Raw genomic sequence first — 12705 nt, forward strand, 5'->3', positions numbered from 1 at the left:
CATACACACAATTTAATTCACACAAACATCCATCCATGATGGAAGGCAAAGTCTTTTCTCTCCCCTGTTCTCCATGTCTCTCCCGATGTCCAAGCCCCAGGCGGGCGATGATAAGTCCCACGGCCATTTTAGGCCGTGCCGGGCGATTTACGGCCCCGCTCCCGGTCTAAATGTCACAAAGTTGGAGCCCCCGGCAGGCGCTGGAATGTCCCACGGCCATGAAGCCGCGCCGGGCGATGTTCGACCCCGCTCCGGGTCTTTCCAACCCCGCGACACGGGCTGGAGAAGTCGCGTTGCGGGAGCTCCGGGAAGCGGTCTCTCTCCTCCCCCCGGACCCGCGAGCTCCCGATGTCCCAGTTCACCGGACCTGCGGCTGCGTTGCTGGAGCCTCCGAGCCCCAGGAGTCGAGTCGCAGCAGCGAGTCACCACCGCTCCCCACGCTCCGAGGCCGGCCAGCCCCACGATGGTGAGTAGTCCGCAGCTCCACAGTCTCCCGAGCCCCCGGGTCATTCAGGTTGGAGGCCGCTCCACGGTGCTAGGCCCCAACGACAACCGAGACCCGACAGGGAAAAGGTCCCTGTTGTTAAGAAATGGTTGCTCAGATTTAAAGAGTAAGGTCAGCTTGGCGGAGTGAGTGTGAAGGAGGCCGGAGGCGGCTGATGGGTGAATAGCCAAGTCAAGTCGAGTTTATTTGTCACATACACATATGAGGTGTGCAGTTAAATGAAAAGTGGCAATGCTCGTGGACTTTGTGCAAAAAGACAAACAACCAACCAAACAAACTATAAACACAATCATAAACACACATATTCATTTGCATAATAAATGATGGAAGGAAAAACGTTCAGTAGAGTTAGTCCCTGATGAAATAGGCGTTTACAGTCCGAATGGCCTCTCGGAAGAAACTGCTTCTTAACTTCTCCATTCTCACCGCATGGCAACTGAGGCGTTTGCCTGACCGTAGCAGCTGGAACAGTCCGTTGCATGGGTAGAAGGGGTCTCTTATGATATTGTTGGCTCTGGAGTTGCACCTCCTGATGTATAGTTCCTGCAGGGGGGCGAATGTAGTTCCCATAGTGCGTTCGGCCGAACGCACTACTCTCTGCAGAGTCTTCTTGATGGTAATATTCCCGAACAAGATGCTTTCCACAGCCGCTGCATAGAAACACTGGAGGATCCTCGGAGACACTCTGAATTTCCTCAATTGCCTGAGGTGGTAAAGGCACTGCCTTGCCTTACTCACGAGCCTTTATTCCTCAGTGGAAACGGTTACAACTGCCCCTCCCCCGCACTGACCTCTCACCCCAGCAGCGACCCTCAACCCTGAAACCACACCCCCAAACTCACTGCGACACTTGCTGACCCCTGACACCTGACCTTTCACATTCAGACTGATCCCTGACATCACCCCTCGTCCGAGGCACCTCTGACCCAGGTTTAGGTCAGGATACCAGGGTGGCCATGATCTCGGGGAAGCCATTCACTCTGACCATCTGCCCTTGAACCAGGGCTGCCAACAATGGGTGAGAGTTGAGAGTGAGAAATTACGAGGGAGCGTAGCGACCGGGGAGGGGTGGGTGTGTGAGTGTGGTGTGCCCCCTCTCACGGTAGGGAGCATTCGCATTTTTCAGCTTGAAATTGTGCAATCTGGTGGAGGGAAGAGTGTAGGCGGTGTGGAGGGGAGGGGAGGGGAGGAGGGAGGAGAGAGGGGGAGGGGGAGAGAGGGAAGAGAGGGGTGAGGTGGGGAGCAGGGAGTGGGAGGGAGGGTGGATGGAAGGGGTAGGGGTGTGTGGAGGGGGAGGGGGGTTTATGGGAGGGATGGTGGGGGAGGGGATGGATGGAGGGGAGGAGGGGGAGAAAAATAGGGGAGATAGAGAGAGGGGGAGAGGAGAGGGGGGAGAGGAGGGGGGTTGGGGTCAGTGTGCTGGGATAAACCGGAATATCCAGAGAAACTGGCGGCCAGCATAGACTACCTGTCCTTCAAACCCCTACAAGAGCAGGTAGTCAATGAGGCACTAGAGCTGTATTCGGCCCCAGAAAATTGCACCTCGCTCAACGTGCCGGCCGTCAACAGCCAAATATGGAGGCACGATGGGCAGAACATCCGCAACCAAGAATTAAAATTACAGTGGATTCTCAGGCTCCTGACGTCAGCCATCACTTCTTATGCATGTTCCCTGGATGGGGTGGAAACCAGCAAGATACATTAGTTCTGCTGTGCAACACCCAATTCAAGATCAACAACCTCCTTAAGGAGATAATAAAACCTGCCCTCAACCCGAAATTCGCAGGGTTAAACACCGGCCTCAGAGTCACAAATCCTGCTCTTCGGTAAGGACGTCTCTAAAAAAGTGAAGGACCTGGAAGAGGAGTCCAAAACATTTGGCCTCATGAGGGCAGGCCCCAGAATAAGCAGACCCACAAAACCCAGTCGGCAGTACCCCACCAGCCGACGTCAGCCTCATGGGGCTGGTGAAAGCTCGGGGTCCGCACATTATCCCCGAAAGCCTTTTTTAGGCCAGGGCCCAGAGTGGATCCCATGGAAAATGCGCCACCCCCAACCAGCAGCACATCAGACAACACATCGTCCAACGAAGAAACAGAAGAAACACCCATAACCATGGAGGTAGGTAAGCCTGGTTCCTAACAGCATATAAAAAGTGGGGGATCTATACTAATAGGGGGGAAATTAACATGTTTGTGGAAGCATGGTCTTCTATCACGAATGATAAATATATACTCAACAGCATTCGTGGATACAAAAATAGAATTTGTTCAAGAAAACATGCCACCAGCATACACCCCAAAGGGTCTTTTTCCCTCTAAGTTAAAGAAAAACTAGAGGGTCAAGCAGAACTGGTGAGGCTACTCACAAAGGGTATCATTGAGAAAACCAAACATGAACCCTTGGAATTTGTCTCAAATATATTCACTAAAACTAAAAAAGATGGCGGATGTCGCATCATCATTGACTTAACTTCACTAAATATGTTTGGTAAGTTTATACATTTCAAAATGGAAACGTTTGTAACTGCCAAACAACTGATTTCCAAAGGATACTTCATGGCAAGCATCGACCTTAAAGATGCTTACTATTCAGTACCCATTCAAATGGATCATCGCAAATACCTGAAATTTACCTGGATGGGGCAACTATGGCAGTTTAAAGTGTTGCCTAATGAGTTAACATCAGCCCCAAGATTATTCACCAAGATATTAAAACCAGCCTTGGCAATGGTAAGAAAGAAACATATTGTCATGCATTTCTTGATGGTATCTTAATCATAGGCAAAACCATGGAATTGGCTATATCAGCTGTGGCAGCTACCAAACAATTGTTTGAAACCTTGGGATTTGTCTTACATCCAGATAAATCTAAGTTGATGCCATCCACCATGGACTATCTGGGATTCACAATTAACTCAGTCCACATGTCTGTAACGTTGCCAAAAGAGAAAGCAGCAGAATTAGCACAAACGTGTAACAATTTAATGGTCAACGATCGACCAACCATTCGACAAGTGGCGAGAGTAATTGGAAACATGGTAGCAACATTTCCAGCTACACAATTTGGACCTCTGCACTATTGTTCTGTGCTCCCTCTGCTAGTGTTATATGGTGCTCACCTGTTTCTCTGTTTTCTCCCGAGTGCAGGTCTCGTGACTGTGAGTCAGGAATCACAGGGTTAAAGGCTCCTGTACCCGATTGGCCAAGCTGCATCATGTGACTCGTCCGAAGCTTAAAAGCAGAGTCTCCCAGCATTCTCTCTCTTCTTAGCCCTGCACAATGTTGAGCATCACGGCTGGTGTGAGCTGTGGGGGTTCTGGTCACATGGAATAGGAGTTTATGTACCTTCCTCTGTACAGGTTAACAAATATTGCCTTGGGACGGATGAGGTTGGCTTTACTGTTTTTGTGTGTTTGTTTCAGGATTACATATCTTTTAGGCAGGTTTAGAGTCTCTGGTCCGACGACCCATCGCGTGGCTGCCTGAGGCAACTGTTAAAATTGTTTGTCAGTCCATTCACCTTCCTGACTGTGTTGTTTGAATCAGGTTTAGGTTTTTGTCCTCAAGTGAAGTAATTAAACCCTTTTTGAACTTGAACCTGGTTGTTGACATGTTACTCGGCTCTTGAAGTACCTGCTTTCGGGAGTCGTAACAACTATCAAAACTTACAAAGATCAAAAGTGCAAGCGTTAAAACACCATGCAGGTCACTTTGACCGAGTCATGAAATTACCCATTAAATCAATATCAGAATTACAGTGGTGGGTAGGGGACGTTTGGCATAGTTCCAGCCCTTTCATCATCATTAACCCAACCTTGATTATTCAAACAGATGCTAGTGCTCAAGGCTGGGGAGCAACTAATCCCATATCCAGCACAGGTGGTAGATGGACTAATCTAGAATCATCTTTACTACAGACACTGGGCATAAATTATCTGGAAATGTTGGGTGCGTTTTACGGCTTAAAAGCATATTCAACAAATATGCATCACTTGCATGTTCGTTTACAAATAGATAATACTACGGTGGTGGCCTACATTAACCATATGGGCGGAATAAAATCAATATCATGTGACAATTTGGTCAACACAATCTGGCAATGGTGGCAAACACCAGGTCACGCAAATTCAATGATAACACTGAATGGATGTTAAATCACAAAGCATTTGCTAAAATTACAAAGCAATATGGCACGCCAGATATCAATCTCTTTGCATCTGGCTGTTTGTCAAGTTGGAGTCAGGTGACTAGTGGGGTGCCTCAGGGATCTGTGTTGGGTCCACTGTTGTTTGTCATGTGGATCAATGATCTGGATGACGGTGTGGTAAATTGAATTAGTAAGTATGCAGATTATACAAAGATAGGTGGTGCTGTGGATAGTGAAGTAGATTTCCAAAGTCTACAGAGAGATAGAAACATAGAAACATAGATAATAGGTGCAGGAGTAGGGCATTCGCCCCTTCGAACCTGCACCGCCATTCAATATGATCATTGCTGATCATCCACCTCAGTATCCTGTTCCTGCCTTCTCTCCATACCCCCTGATCCCTTTAGCCACAAGGGCCATATCTAACTCCCTCTTAAATATAGCCAATGAACTGGCCTCAACTACCTTCTGCGGCAGAGAATTCCAGAGATTCACCACTCTCTGTGTGAAAAAAGTTTTCCTCATCTCGGTCCTAAAAGATTTCCCTTTTATCCTTAAACTGTGACCCCTCATTCTGGACTTCCCTGACATCGGGAACAATCTTCCTGCATCTAGCCTGTCCAACCCCTTAAGAATTTTGTACGTTTCTATAAGATCCCCCCGCAACCTTCTAAATTCTAGCGAGTACAAACCGAGTCTATCCAGTCAGCCTTCATATGAAATTTGATGCTGATAAGTGTGAGGTGCTGCATCTTGGCAGGACAAATCAAAATAGGAGGTACATGGTAAATGGTAGTGAATTGAGGAATGCAGTTGAACAGAGGGATCTAGGAATAACTGTGCATTGTTCCCTGAAGGTGAATATATTATAGATAGGGTGGTAAAGAAATATTTTGGTATGCTAGCCTTTAGAAATCAGAGCATTGAGTATAGAAGTTGTTCCATTGTTTAAAAAGGGGTCTAAGAGTAAACCTAGCAATTATAGACCTGTTAGTTTGACGTCAGTGGTGGGCAAATTAATGGAAAGAATACTTAGAGATAATATATATAAGCATCTGGATAAACAGGGTCTGATTAGGAACAGTCAACATGGATTTGTGCCTGGAAGGTCATGTTTAACTAATCTTCTTGAATTTTTTGAAGATGTTACTCGGGAAATTGATGAGGGTAAAGCAGTGGATGTTGTGTATATGGACTTCAGTAAGGCCTTTGACAAGGTTCCTCATGGAAGGTTGGTTAAGAAGGTGCAATGGTTGGGTATTAATGGTGGAGTAGCAAGATGGATTCAACAGTGGCTGAATGGGAGATGCCAGAGAGTAATGGTGGATGGTTGTTTGTCAGGTTGGAGGCCAGTGACGAGTGGAGTGCCACAGTGATACATCAATGATCTGGATGATGGTGTGGGAAATTGGATTAGTAAGTATGCGGATGATACTAAGATAGGTGGGGTTACGGGTAATGAAGTAGAGTTTCAAAGTCTACAGAGAGATTTATGCCAGTTGGAAGAGTGGGCTGAAAGATGACAGATGGAGTTTAATGCTGATAAGTGTGAGGTGCTACATCTTGGCAGGACAAATCAAAATAGGACGTACATGGTAAATGGTAGGGAATTGAAGAATGTAGGTGAACAGAGGGATCTGGGAATAACTGTGCACAGTTCCCTGAAAGTGGAATCACATGTAGATAGGGTGGTAAAGAAAACTTTTGGTGTGCTGGCCTTTATAAATCAGAGCATTGAGCATAGAAGTTGGGATGTAATGTTAAAATTGTACAAGGCATTGGTGAGGCCAATTCTGGAGTATGGTGTACAATTTTGGTCGCCTAATTATAGGAAGGATGTCAACAAAATAGAGAGAGTACAGAGGAGATTTACTAGAATGTTGCCTGGGTTTCAGCAACTGTTACAGAGAAAGGTTGAACAAGTTAGGGCTTTATTCTTTGGAGCGCAGAAGGTTAAGGGGGGACTTTATAGAGGTTTTTAAAATGATGAGAGGGATAGACAGAGTTGACGTGGATAAGCTTTTCCCACTGAGAGTAGGGAAGATTCAAACAAGGGGACATGACATGAGAATTAAGGGACTGAAGTTTAGGGGTAACATGAGGGGGGAACTTCTTTACTCAGAGAGTGGTAGCTGTGTGGAATGAGCTTCCAGTGAAGGTGGTGGAGGCAGGTTAGTTTTTATCATTTAAAAATAAATTGGATAGTTATATGGATGGGAAGGGAATGGAGGGTTATGGTCTGAGCGCAGGTATATGGGACTAGGGGAGATTATGTGTTCGGCACGGACTTAAAGGGTCGAGATGGCTTGTTTCCGTGCTGTAATTGTTATATGGTTATATGGTTATATGGGATGTAATGTTAAAATTGTACAAGGCATTGGTGAGACTAATTATTGAGTATGGTGTACAATTTTGGTCACCCAGTTATAGGAAGGATGTCAACAAAATAGAGAGAGTACAGAGGAGATTTACTAAAATGGTGCCTGGGTTTCAGCAACTAAGTTACAGAGAAAGGTTGAATAAGTTAGGTCTTTATTCTTTGGAGCGCAGAAGGCTAAGGGGGGACTTGATAGAGGTCTTTAAAATGATGAGAGGGATAGACAGAGTTGACGTGGACAAGCTTTTCCCATTGAGAGTAGGGAAGATTCAAACAAGAGGACATGACTTCAGAATTAAGGGACATAAGTTTAGGGGTAACATGAGGGGGAACTTCTTTACTCAGAGAGTGGTAGCGTTGTGTAATGAGCTTCCAGTGGAAGTGGTGGAGGCAGGTTCGATTTTATCATTTAAAAATAAATTGGATAGGTATATGGATGGGAAAGGAATGGAGGGTTATGGTCTGAGTGCAGGTAGATGGGACTAGGGGAGAATAAGTGTTCGGCATGGACTTATATGGCCGAGATGGCCTGTTTCCGTGCTGTAATTGTTATATGTTATATGGTATATGGTTATACCGCTGGGTTGTAAGCTGCACAAGCAAAATTTGAAGTTCTGTTCTTCCAACTTGTGAGGGGCCTCACTTTGACAGTGGAGGTCCGGGACAGAAAGGTCAGCATGGGAATGGGAAAGGGAGTTAAAATGTTTGGGATGTTTCCTTTTCACCAGAGATGCTGCCTGACCCGCTGAGTTACTCCAGCAGTTTGTGACCTTTTGTGCCTTAACCAGCATTTGTAATTCCTTCTTTCTAGATTTCACAGGAAATGGAAACTAAAATGAACAAAATAAATAAAACGGAGGTTCGGCATATGATTATAAATTCTTCAACTCAGTAAAAACTTTCAATTATAAAAAAAGATATGATCAAAATTAACTTCAAACAAATAATGTTTTCTACAATCTACAATATATGGCCCAAAATTTGCACCAAATGGTAAACCAATATTTCTAGCCGCTGTCTTTAAAGCAAATTCCCCTTATGGCATGTGCTTCTCCTTTTGCAAATGTCCACCCAGCCCAGTCATCTGTCATCACTTAGAATCCATTAATGTGGAAAACTTCAAAAAGGATGTACCTTTAGGATGGAGACGATGAGGAATTTATTTAGCCAGAGTGTAGACAATCTGTGAAATTCATTGCCACAGGTGTCAGTGGAGCCATTGAAGTTTTTTTTATGGCGGAGATTGATAGGTTCTTAATTAGTAAGGGCACTAAAGGTTATGGATAGAAGGCAGAGAATGGGGTGACAGGAAGAGCTTTGCTAAGTAGAGCCAATATTGAACCAATCTTTTAATAATGTTTAGTTCAGTAAAGACATTTTTCCGTTGATCAAATCAAGTGATTAGCTGAAATACTCATGAATGTAATTAAGGATTTGCATTGTGTTCCTACAATTATTCATTTTTAGTTTAGTTTATACAGGCCCACCAAGTTCATGCTGACCATTAATCACCCGCTCACACTTGTTCCATATTATCCCACTTTTTCATCCACTCCCTTCACAACAGAGCAGCATGGTGGCGCAATGGAAAGTTGCTGCCTTCTCACACCAGAGAGCCAGGTTCATTCCTGACTATGGGTCCCTGTCGGTACACAGTTTGTAGGTTCTCTTGTTTTTACTCCCAAACTCCAAAGACGTTTGAGGGTTAATTGGCTTGGTAAAACTGAAAATTGTCCCTAGTGTGTGTAAGATAGTGTTAATGTGCAGGAATCGCTGGTCGCCTGGACTCAGTGGGCTGAGGGCCTGCTTCCACGCTGTATTCCTAAACTAAAAACTAGGGACAATTTACAGAGGTCCAATTAATCTACCAACCCACACTACTTTGTGGTGAAAACACAGTTACAGGGAAGACATGCAAACTCCACACACAGACAAGGTCAGGATCTGGGTCTCCGGCACTGTGAGGCATCAGCTCTACCGGCTACACCACTGTGCAGCCAACTAAAAGCCTACTACCTCATTCACCATTTATTTTTTGGCCCCATATCAGCATCATTCAAGGTAAAACATTGGGAGGGCTGGTAGTTCGGCTGTCTCTTCTATTTAAAATAATGACAACATTTGCTTGATGGAGAAAAATTAAGTTGCAAGGTTGAAAGACAATGCTTCCTTTATCAACGAACATGTCCTATTTTAGTATCAGAGGTACAGAATGGAAACATGCCCTACAACCCACCGAGTCTATGTCTGTCCAGAAAAGTATAAATAGAAGGAGCTAAATAAAGTCCATTAGAGAGCAAAAAAACATTATGTTCGAACTGTGACTTGGAGAACTCAACAGTTGTCAGAAATCTGGAATAAAAGGAGATATTAATAAGCTGAATTCAGTAAAACCCTCGCACTGATGGACCTCAGTGAGAGGGCACGGTGTCTGTTTTTTCCGATTGTCCACTATAACCAAGTGAGGGGAGTAAAGCTTAACCCAAGGCTGGGAGGGAACAAAGGCGATTAAAACAGGGGGAATTCACAGGCCGCCTTCATGCTGCGTGCTATCTCAGCTCCCGCCATGTGGTGCCAGATCGGTGGGTAACTGGCGGAAGGGGGGCAGTGTAATGGGGGCTTTGGTCAGCTATAACCAAAAGCTGCTGTAGAGAGGTAAGTTATTGCGAATGTTTGCTGTACAGTACATCATATTTTTAAACTCCATGAACAAAAATTCAGCCACATGTTTTGCGGGAAGCCCAGTATTTACAGTGAGAATAGTTAGCATAAATTTGCAGTCCTCATCAATTCACTTGCTTCCCTCTGCAAGACTTCATTGGCTCACTGTGTTGCTGAAAAAGTTATCAGTGAGTAGCAATGCCAGGATTTCTGCATTTTATTTTGCACATGAAAGCTCAGATGTTTCTATCAGTTTTATAGTGCGGCAATGGTAAAACACTGACAGTTTTACCATCATCTGGGCTACGAAATTGAGTTCAAATTTAGAGTAGTGAAAAGAAGTGAGATCTTTAGATGTGAGAAGTGCGTGGCGGTGATGTAGTTGAACAAAGGGGACTATGAAGGCATGAGAGGGGAGCTGGCAAAGGTAGACTGGAAAGGGATCCTAGCAGGAATGATGCTGGAACAGCAATGGCAGGAATTTCTGGGCATAATCTGGAAGACGCGGGATCAATTCATTCCTAATGGAAGAAAGATTCTAAGGGGAGTAGATGGCAACAGTGGCTGACAAGGGAAATTAGGGATATAATAAAACTAAAAGAAAAGATGTATAACACAGAAAAGAGTAGCCGACAGCCAGAGGATTGGGAAACCTTCATAGGACAACAGAAGGAAACAAAACGGGCAATACGGGCTGAAAAGATGAAGTACGAAGGGAAGCTGGCCAGGAATATAAAGAAGGACAGTAAAAGCTTCTTTAGATATATTGAGGGAAAAAGAGTAACAAAGTCAAATGTGAGTCCTTTGAAGGCAGACACGGGTGAAATTATTATAGAGAACAAGGAAATGGAAGAAGAGTTGAATAGGTACTTCGGATCTGTCTTCACTAAAGAAGACACAAACAATCTCCCAGATATACTGGAGGACAGAGGATCTAAGGGGGTAGAGGAACTGAAAGAAATTTTCATTAGGCGAGATATAGTATTGGGTAGGCTAATGGGACTGAAAGATGATAAATCCCCTGGGCTTGATGGTCTGCATCCCAGGGTCCTCAGGGAGGTGGCTCTAGAAATAGTGGACGCATTGGATATTATTTTCCAATGTTCAATACATTCAGGATCAGTTCCTGTGGTTTGTAGGATACCTAATGTTATCCCACTTTTCAAGAAAGGAGCGAGAGAGAAAACGGGGAATTACATACCAGTTAGCCTGACTTTGGTGGTGGGAAAGATGCTGGAGTCAATTATTAAAGAGGTAATAATGGGGCATTTGCCTCTGGATAGCAGTAAAATGATTAGTCCAAGTCAACATGGATTTATGTAAGGGTAATCATGCTTGACTAATCTTCTGGAATTTTTTGAGGATGTGACAAGTAAAATGGATGAAGGGGTGCCAGTGGATGGAGTGTATCTAGACTTTCAGAAAGCCTTTGATAAGGTCCCGCACGGGAGACTGGTGACTAAAGTTAGAGCACATGGTATTGGGGGTAGGGTGTTGACATGGATAGAAAATTGGTTGGCAGACCGGAAGCAAAGAGTAGGAGTGCACGAGTCCTTTTCAGAATGGCAGGCAGTGGCGAGTGGAATGGCGCAAGGCTCGGTGATGGGCCCACAACTGTTTACCATATATATTATTGATTTGGAAGAGGGAAATAGGAGCAACATGAGCAAGTTTGCGAATGACGCAAAGCTGGGTGGCAGTGTGAACTGTGAAGAGGATGTTAAGAGGTTGCAGGGTGACCTGGACAGGTTGAGTGAGTGAGCAGATGCCTGGCAGATGCAGTATAATATAGATAAATGTGAGGTTATCCACTACGGCGGCAAAAACAAGGGGGCAGTTTATTATCTCAACGGGGTTAGGTTAGGTAAGGGGGAGGTGCAGCGAGACCTGGGTGTCCTTGTACACCGGTCACTGACAGTTTGCGTGCAGGTATAGCAGGCAGTGAGAAAGCGAATGGAATGTTGGCCTGCATAACAAGAGGATTTCAGTATAGGAGTAAAGAGGTTCTTCTGCATTTGTATAGGGCTCTGGTGAGACCACATCTGGAGTATTGTGTACAGTTTTGGTTGCCTAAATTGAAGAAGGACATCCTTGTGATTGAAGGAGTGGTTCACGAGATTGATCCCTGGGATGGCGGGACTGTCATATGAGGAAAGATTGAAAAGACTAGTCTTGTATTCACTGGAGTTTAGAAGGATGAGGGGGCATCTTATAGAAACCTATAGAATTATAAATGGTCTGGTCAGGCTAGATGCAGGGAAAATGTTCCTTATGTTGGGGGAGTCCAGAACCAGGGGCCACAGTCTTAGAATAAAGGGGAGGTCATTTAAGACTGAGGTGAGAAAAAAACATTTTCTCCCAGAGAGTGGTGAATTTATGGAATTCCCTGCCACAGAGGGGAGTGGAGGCCAAATCATTGGATGGATTTAAGAGAGAGTTAGATCTTGGGGCTGGTGGAGTCAAGGGATATGGGAAGAAGGCAGGCACGGGTTATTGATAGGGCATGATGGATATGCAATGGAAGACATTTAAAGACTGCATGGATGAACTACAAAAATTGTTCATCCCAGTTTGGCAAAAGAATAAATCAGGGAAGGTAGTACATCCGTGGATAACAAGGGAAATCAGGGATAGTATCAAAGCAAAGGATGATGAGTACAAATTAGCCAGAAAAAGCAGCATACAGGAGGACTGGGAGAAATTCAGAGACCAGCAGAGGAGAACAAAGGGCTTAATTAGGAAAGGAAAAATAGATTATGAAAGAAAACTGGCAGGGAACATAAAAACTGACTGCAAAAGTTTTTATAGATATGTGAAAAGAAAGAGATTAGTTAAAACAAATGTAGGTCCCTTTCAGTCAGAAACAGGTGAGTTGATCATGGGGAACAAGGATATGGCGGACCAATTGAATAACTACTTTGGTTCCATCTTCACTAAGGAAGACATAAATAATTTGCCGGAAATAGCAGGGGACCGCGGGTCAAAGGAGTTGGAGGAATTGAGCAAAATCCAG

This window comes from Leucoraja erinacea, unplaced genomic scaffold, assembly GCF_028641065.1.
Source record: "Leucoraja erinacea ecotype New England unplaced genomic scaffold, Leri_hhj_1 Leri_442S, whole genome shotgun sequence".
NCBI classification, from domain to species: Eukaryota; Metazoa; Chordata; class Chondrichthyes; order Rajiformes; family Rajidae; genus Leucoraja; species Leucoraja erinaceus.